The sequence below is a fragment of the Adiantum capillus-veneris genome, chromosome 8 (genome assembly GCF_014529385.1).
Source record: "Adiantum capillus-veneris isolate H3 chromosome 8, ASM1452938v2, whole genome shotgun sequence".
NCBI classification, from domain to species: Eukaryota; Viridiplantae; Streptophyta; class Polypodiopsida; order Polypodiales; family Pteridaceae; genus Adiantum; species Adiantum capillus-veneris.
Window position 1 is genome coordinate 45,941,349 of NC_140938.1, and position 9,240 is coordinate 45,950,588.

Genomic DNA, 9,240 nt, shown 5'->3' on the forward strand with positions numbered 1-9,240 from the left:
CGTTTGAAGCAAAAGGAGTTAAACCAATTCTGGTAAGGGCAACCACAAGGAGTGTTGGACTAGTAATTGAAGACTTAATAAACAAGCTATATTAGGAGATGAAACAAACTGAAGAGGCTCAAAGGTGGGAAAAGTAGTGGGCTACATTGAATGCTAAGGCTAAGGCTAAGGAGGTTGATGAGTGGCAAGAGCAAAGAACTTTGGTAGCCAAGATCACAGAGGATCTGGTTAAGAATATTTCGGAGCAGTCAGGGTGCTCAGATGCTAGAACCATCAACAGACTCATGCCACAACTTTCAAGAGCTCAGGAGAGCAAGCCCACAAAAGGTGTATTTGGTAAGGAAGAAGTTGAAAAGAAATTTGATGAGTTAGTTAAGGCCTTGATGGAGTGCCTAGAAGAGGAGGTACGACAAGTCAACTAGACTTGGCCCATACCCCCTCTCTTGTGCTCACTCACACTCACATCCAACAAGAAGATAAGGTGAGAGAGAAAGAGAGCAAGAGCACTGCATTAGTATTTTGAGAATGAAGAAAACCTAGGTCACAAGCCTTTGTGTGGGGTCATCTTGCTCACAAACGAGCATCCATATTCGGCCAGTTAGCACTAATTTCTTCTCTAAATAAGTTTGTGGTGAGCCTCTCATCAACGATCATGCAATCCCTGACCATGCACCTACGAGACTGAGAAGCCCGACCCATGAATCATTATCAGAGAAATAATAAGAATGTCATGCTAAAGTTAATAGTCAGCAAGAAGCAATCTAACTAGGAAGAATATCTACCCTTTTGAAATTTTCCTATAATAGGTCCAAACATTCAACAATTGGATTTACACCATTCATGTTGATTTATGGTTTCTAATTGAGATCTCCTATGGTTGTAGGCCTAACGAAGGAGAAGATTCAAAGCTCGATGCAAGAGCATTCGTAGCACACAAGATCGCACTACAACTTATGCAAACAAAGAAGACATAAAAGTGAACTTTGTAGAAGGTGGACTTATATTCCTAAAGGTTCCTTTGAAGTCAAAAACCATGAAAACGAGAAAGTGTGATGAAATTTCTCCTAGATATTATGGTCCTTTTAGGATCCTTAAGAAGATTGGGGATGTAACATATAAACTTGAGTTACGTGAGAGTTTTCAAGTACATCGTGTCTTTCATTTTAGCAAATTGAAGAAATAAATTCATAAGTTGCAAAATTTAGTTTCCCTAGAGATTGGCGGCCTTGATAGAGCCACCAAAGATACCCCATGAACTTGAGAGGATTTTAGAGCATCGGGATAGACAAACCTAACATAAAGTATATCAAGCGGCACTTGTTAAATAGACAATCATGTATGAAGAGCAACTGCTTGGGAGCACCATAGTGTGATTGCCAAGAAGTTCCCCTAGTATGTTTTCAAGGACAAAAACTCTTCTCAAGGGGGGGTAGAGTCACATAGCTTGTCATTGCTAGTGATAATGGTCAACCGGATTCCCTGGGCGGTCGGAGTGCAAAGGGAATTTGGGGTTCAAGGGGATGACACCCACCGATGGAGACTAATGGGTGACCATGCAAGTGTGAGTAGGCTTTCCATCACTATAAATGCCCGACCATTAACAATATGGTTGCATTTGGAGTTCAAAATCCCAAAGTATACCAATTTCAAAGGGTCTAGTCAAGTTCAATTCCAATGTATTCTTTGAGGCTAGTAAGGCCACAAATTGCCAAAATTGCCACTTTGTAATAGAAGGGTGCACAGAAAATGATTTTTACTTTAAAAACCCGACCAAGAAGCCTCTTTTTAGGTCTTTGGAGTGGGTCTTAGATCTCCAAATGAGAAAAATTTATAGTGTAGGATTGCTCTACGTACGTACCTATGGAAAGAATGTACAATTCCAATCCCCTATGAAGAGTCCCAGACCTTTGGGCTTTCCTAGGTTTTTGACTCAACTAGTATAGAACCTTGCAACATACTTTGGCAAAATTTGGTCCCTTTCTACATGCAAATGCTCTCCCTATTTACAATCGAATGGAAAAAATCATTAATTATGCATCAATGATATTATTTTTTATGGTTTGATTATAAGATGAATTTTGGAGATCTTTGAGAGAGATTTTAGCCTACGTACCCTACTCCTAGTATGTTGGAAATCAAATGAACTTAAAAAAATCAAAACTCTGATAGTAATCTCAATGTTGTTTTTGAATGGTCTTTGGGGCTCTTGTTTTTTCCAAGGCAAAAAAAAAACAAACAAACTCAAATGTCCATGACAGTCAAGTGTATCACTTGACTCTACCCAAAAAGAGTTAATGAATGCTGTTTGCTCTAGCCTATGATAGAGGATCAATCTAATAGATCATTGGCAAGCAAACACATGACTCTCTCTAGCTTAGGTTCATGTCCTTAATAACAACACCAATGCTAGTAGGTCAGCACGCCTTACTTAGCATTGGGCCAAACAACTCTAGCAGCATCATCAGAACTATCAGCACTTGTACCATCAACCATATTAGACATTATATCCACATAATCTGGTCGTACAACAAGACTATGCACAAAGTTTAAGATGCCCCTTTGCAACTAGAACGTGCTACATCATGTAAGCCTGCACTTGTCTCCATCGAATTTTTCCTCAAAAAACAAGATGCAAAACACATCATTGCTATTCGCAATTTACTGATGATTGCACGAAATGGAAAAGTCAAGTACGTGGAGAATTTTTTTGTAAAAAACCAATGTGTGTTACATGGAACAACCCACAAAAGACTAACCAAAGTGCTTATTCTGCTAAAATTTGCAATGTCCAAAAGCAGCAAAGAGAGAAACAATTGCTTGCATAACACAATTCGTAGTGGAAGCAAAGGTGAAAATGAGCCTAAATTAGAACTTTGAAAATAGAAAGTTCTATGAGCTCTTCCAAAGGTTGTATCCCCGTAAAAATGGTCATCAAATATCATTGTGATATGAGAAAGTGAACTAGGAGGTTGTTGGCAATGCTGCTCAAAGTTTGCCATTGTACCAAATGTTGGAAATGGGAGTGCACGATGTGCATAAATGTGGGGAAGAAAAAAAAGAAGAAGGTCAAGGGCGGGGGCACAACAACACAAATTTCAAAGTCTACTATGATACCAAATGTTGGAGATGGGATTGTAGGAATGCAAATGGATATGGAGAAAAGGAAAAGAAGCTCAAGGGAACATATCACAAGACCAATATCACTGAGTATGCTATTAAAAAGATAAGTCTTGTCCTATGTATGTGGGTGTATATACAAGTGGAGGAATAGAACCTGAAAGAAATTGCCCCGATGGTCCTAAGTGTGTTCACCAATTCGGAGATACCGATGAGCAAAAGATCGTGAAAAGATGTAGGGAAGTGTGTAGAGCGTAGTAGAGTTATGCGGCTGCTGACGTATGGTAGTGAAATTTATGAGGATAGTTAGAGATACTTTCACATAACTGACAATGATTCTTGGGTAGGTCCAAGAAGCTATGGGTTGTTTTGAACAAATGTGAAGTGAAGTTTTGATTTGTGGCATGTGAGGAATGCACTTAAGAAGGGGGCCAACCCTAAGTTGGTGGGCAAGTGTATTCTTGAGGAGCTTATGGATGATATGGTTGGGTGCAAATGAAGGGTACAAAGGTTACTTGAGTCATGCATACTGATATGAAATTAGAGATTCATGTGTGTTTTATGAGGATAATTAGTGAGAATGATTGTGGGCAAGTGCATGCTCATGGTGGGCCTAGTCAAGCTAAGTGGACTAATGTGGCATTGTCCATGATAACCCACATCCAAGAGCACAAGGCTCATGAGCCACTACGCATGAGGCCTATCCTCCTCTCACTCAAGATGCAAGTTGAGCACAAATTAAAGCAAACTATTCTTTTGCCTTTTACTAAAGAATAAAGTGTGCTCGACCCATTTTAAGCACCTTCCATCCATTCCTAAGTAGAAATAGAAACTTGAACATCAAAAACACGAGCAACCTAGAGCTTGATGCTCATTAATTCATCGAAAGCGGTGCCAAAAATGTTAAGAATAGAGGCCTTTCCATGCGTTGTGTGCAAGCCACAAGGGCTGTAAACACACAACCTTGCTGTAGGCAAGCCCGACAGATGTAGGAAGTGTGTCACTCACCGTACTCTGTTGTCATCGAGTGATCCTCATGCCATAGTGAAGAGGGAGCTTGCCATTGCTTCTTGACTGCATCGTTGCCATTGTATCGACGTCGCTACTCTATCATCCATACCCTCTCTCTTGTGCTCACTCACACTAACATGCAACAAGAAGATAAGGTGAGAGAGAAGGAGAGCAAGAGCATTGCATCAATATTTTGAGAATGAAGAAAACCTAGGTGACAAGGCCTTTTGTGGGGACGTTCACAAGCGGGCGTCCACATTCGACCAATCAACACTAATTTCTTCTCTAAATAAGTTTGTGGTGTGCCTCTCATCAACGATCACCCAGTCCTCGACCATGCACCTACATGACTGAAAAGCTCGACCCATGAATCAATATAAGATAAACAATATGAATGCCATCCTCAAGTTAACCATAAGTAAGAAGCAATCTAATTGGGAAGAATATCTACCCTTATTGAAATTTTCCTATAGTAGGTCCAAACATTCAACAACTAGGTTTACACCATTCGTGTTGATTTATGGTTTCTAGTTGAGATCTCCTATGGTTGTATGCCTAGAGAAGGAGAAGATTCAAATCTAGACATGAGAGAATTCGTAGCGCACAAGATCGCGCTAAAACTTATGCAAACGAATAAGACATAAAAGTGACCTTTGCAGAAGGTGCCCTTGTATTCCTAAAGGTCCGTCTGAAGTCAGAAACCATGAAAATGGGAAAGCGTGACAAACTTTCTCTTAGATATTTTGGTCCTTTCAGGATCCATAAGAAGATTGGGGATGCAATGTATAAACTTGAGTTACAGGAGAGTTTTCAAGTACATCGTGTCTTTCATTTTATCAAATTGCAGAAATCAATTTTCTAAGTTGGAGAACATAGTTTTCCCAAATATTGGTGGCCTTGATAGAGCCACCAAAGATACCCCACAAACTTGAGAGGGTTTTAGGCTATCGGGATGGACAAACATGACATACAATATATCAAGAGGCACTTGTTAAATGTGAAGTGCACGAGATCAAGACACACTTGTCTCAACATGCTCACAAACTAGATCATCATGCAACCTATCCGCAAAGGAGACATGCCTCGTCTCTCTGCATGGCTACATACTCAAAAAGATTGTGCCGTCTTGCACGTGACGTACTCGCATCACATGAATGGTACCAACACTAGCACTTCTCGCTAAGACTAGCTGCCCATGATGCAATTTGAAATTGTGCTCGTCCAGCACTTCCTGACATCCACTGTCTCGTAACTGACCATAGAGATCAAGCTCTGCGTCAAACCTAGCACATGGCGTACATCTTGCAACATGTATGATGCACCACTCGACAACAATAATATGACATCTCCTGCACCAACTATGTCATGCACTGAACCATCAGCTAGACACTCATGTCCAAGCATACCACTAGCATATATGCTAAACCGCTAACGACTCAGCATGACGTGAAATCTAGCTTTCACATCTATGTCATGCACATAACCATCAGCTAGACACTCATGTCCAAGCATACCACTAGCATATATGCTAAACCACTAACGACTCGGCGTGACGTGAAATCTAGCACTCACGTCTAGTATCCAATGCAAAGGTAATGTGTCATCAAAAGCCGACATAAGAAAGTAAGGAGTAAACATGGAAGCAAAGTCAACATCTTCGTCATGCATAGCCACATACGTTACATCTTCTCCCACATCATCCAAAGTGATAGCATCTCTCTTGTGTTGTCTCCTGTGCCGCCTCATCCACCAAAAACAACGCCTATGTACATGCCCTATATGAACACAATGTTAACACACAACATCCCTACGTCTTCAAGATCATCCTTTGACTGTAGACATCTCTCTAGACTCATTTGTGCCAAAAGCATTGCACAATCTTTGCCATAAATCTCTAGCTGTACATGCATCCAAACCAATGCGATAGATAGACTCATCAAGGTGTAACATGATCGTCGAACATGCAAGCTCGTTCAAGTCCTCCCACTCATCATCAGTCATAGACTCTGGCCTAGCATCCATGCCCTGTCGTGGCAACACTTGGCCCAATTGAGTCAATGCATCATGCATACATGCTTTCCAATGCTCAAAGTTTGAACCATCAAACTTCGTATGAAAAAGCATAAACCCTGACAATGATGTACATGCCAAAATTATGGTGATAACTTGTGATAAGATCAAGCACAAATCGATCAACTGAATAGCCAAAGCCAAGCTAACTCACACACCAAGTACTGTCAAAATATAACATAATCTGTCCAAGAGAACTGCCAGAAAATATGGCGATCAATGTAGCAAAACAAGTGAGGCAAATCGCTCAAATGATGCCAAAAATTCCGCTCGAATCCAAGAGCACTATGCGATAACCGATGAATCTATCATCAACAATCTCCCTTCTGAAGAGATTACCGCATATATGTCAAATGACATAATCTTGTGAGCAAACACTCTCACAATGTGATGTCGAAGCACTATGGCAAAGCAATTACTGAGTGCCACATGTAATGAAACGTGACTACACACCATGCGCATAAACAAATAAAATCAAAAGAAAAATACGTCAGAGTTTTGACAGTGTCTTGGCTATCTAACCATGAAAACCATACATGCCATAAACATGCTCAAAACCATGAGAAAATCATGCGTAACATCTGCACTCAAGCATACATGAGCAGCCCCAAAGTCTCAACTCCTTGAACCTAGAAAACAATCTTCTAATCCGAAACACAAAGTGCATCAACCACACTCTACAAGCAAGGCATATACTAGCATAAACCTGGATGCAAAGCAACCAAAATATGGCAGAAATTGACAACTAAATATCACTCCACATATGCCATTTCAAGGCAAAGAATATCATCCGCGGAAAAGCGCACACAAGGCAATACAAACAAGCGTCAAGCATGCACCAAATGTGTATCAAATGAGCATCCAAATCAGCTGAAAATCCAGCTCACAATCATGCTAGAAATGCTTGCAAAACTCTCTGCAAATCCATGCACCACACTTTCCAAAATCTGCCGAAGGGCACAAGTCAATGCACATAACTTGTGATGAATCCACTCTTGAATCTTTAGAGTCCACAAGAGTGCATACATTTACAAGATGTTCTGAGCGTATGCGCATAAATTTGCTGAAATTTTCAGCCCACACTCTCTTCACCGAGAGCAAACCTTATATTGCACAAAACAAGAGAACTAACAAGCTCAATCCGAGCTCTTTGGATGTAAACTCCTGCAATGCAAAGGACCTGTAAAAGCAAAAGAACCTGCAAACGTAGACCACCCTACAGTAAGCAAGAGTTGAACCCAAAATCAATTGCCCCCCAGAGAATAGAGCATCTTCTTTCGTAAGTGAAGCTTCCTTTCTCGTTACGTTGTTGAAACAACACACACAAGATTATTTGAAATCGACTCTACAACCCCGAGAGCTATGGGAGCTCAAATAAGGTCCAAATAGGGCATGAGGGGGCTCATATGGTCAGGCATTATTTGCACACGCAAAATTTTGCAGAGAACTGGGGCTACGGTGGGCTCGAAATTGAGGCTACAAAACTGGGATCCAATGCTCACACATCCAACAATCAATCCAAGGCTTATTATGCGAAAACGAAACCTAAAAATGCAATGCAAGAGGTATGAATAGCAACCATCCAAGCAAGAAAGAGATAGTTTGGGTGACGTAGCATGGGGAGTGTATGCCCATGCAACTAGCCTTCAAGATCCAAACCTAGACTAATGGAAGTGTTGATACCGCATGTTAAGTAAAGAGGTTAAGAATGATAGAGCCTACATTAAAATTTTGGAAATAGAGACCTCTATGAGCCCTTCCAAAGTTCTTATCCCCATGAAAATGCTCATCAAATATCACTATGATATGAGAAAGTGAACCAGGAGGGTGTTGGCAATGCTGCTCGGGATATGGAAGTTTGCGATGGTACCAAATGTTGGAAATGGGAGTGCAAGATGTACAAAAATGTGGGGAAGAAGAAGAATTGCAAAGTCTACTCTGATAACAAATGTTGGAGATGGGATTACAGGAATGCACACGCAAGTGCCCCAATGGTCCGAAGTGTGTTCACAGTCATCAATACCATATCATGGTGAGGGATATAGAATACGGGCCAAATAGGAGATATTGACAAGGGAAAAGATTGTGAAGAGATGTAGGGAAGTGTGTAGAGCGTACTAGAGTCATGCGGCTGTGCTGACATATGGTAGTGAAATTTATGAGAATAATAAGACACAACTGAGAATGATTTTTGGGTAGGGCCAAGAAGCTATGGGTTGCTTTGAACAAATGTGAAGTGAGGGTTTGATGTGTGGCATGTGAGCATTCTTGAGGGGTGCAAATGAAGGGGAAGAGAAGGGTGCACAGCATGCTCGTGGTATTGTCCATCATATCCAGCATGCGGGCAAGTGGACGTGGTGCTGTCTATAATATCCCACATGCGGGGGGCGCAAGGTTGTTGCACCACTAAGGCTGAGGCCTGCTCCTTCCTGGGTTAAGGTGCGGGTTGAGCACAGAGCGAACTATTCTTTCGCCTTTTACTAAAGAATACCGTGTGCTCGGCCCAGATGAAGCACCATACTCTGAATTTTTGGCAAGGGCTTCCTCCTCTGCGAGGGGGCCCCTCTCAATCTTCCATTTTGAAGTTACATCATGCACCATCGTCTTCCTCAGGCAGCCTGTTGACCCTCCACTAAGCTATCAAGATGCTGTGCCGTTGCTGTGCAGTAGGGACTAGATGCAAGTGTTCATGATCTGATTTGGAGGCACGCCCTTACTTTGCACGTGATCTTCTTTGTCCTTTCCACATGGGGCATACCTCAAGACACTGCTGTAATTGCCTACTCTCTCAACAATCAAAGGCAAACACCATGAATGCTTGTGGAGCGTTGCTGAATCCCTCAAGGAGAAGTCCGATCTGCTTCTTTTAATTGATTGCTTGAAGTGTTGTACTTTTTATGTTAGAATTTACATGCTTTGGGGAGAGGATTGTCTGGTCCAATTGCTTGATGCAGCTTTCTCCTGAGCATGCATATTTGGGAGCTCATCAATGAGAGGGTCTCGACGAGAAGCCCCCTGGATGTCATGAATGAGATGACTAGA

General features: G+C 41.5%; 1 non-coding gene and 1 pseudogene across 1 annotated transcript; both read left to right on the top strand.

Annotated features, from left to right (window-relative positions):
- The first annotated feature begins 3,842 nt into the window (after window positions 1-3,842).
- Window positions 3,843-3,913, top strand: LOC147452065 (U5 spliceosomal RNA; annotated as a pseudogene).
- Window positions 3,914-8,634: 4,721 nt separating this feature from the next.
- Window positions 8,635-8,758, top strand: LOC147452066 (U5 spliceosomal RNA). The gene has a single exon (XR_015189045.1). It is a non-coding gene; the product is annotated as a U5 spliceosomal RNA (small nuclear RNA).
- Window positions 8,759-9,240: the final 482 nt, after the last annotated feature.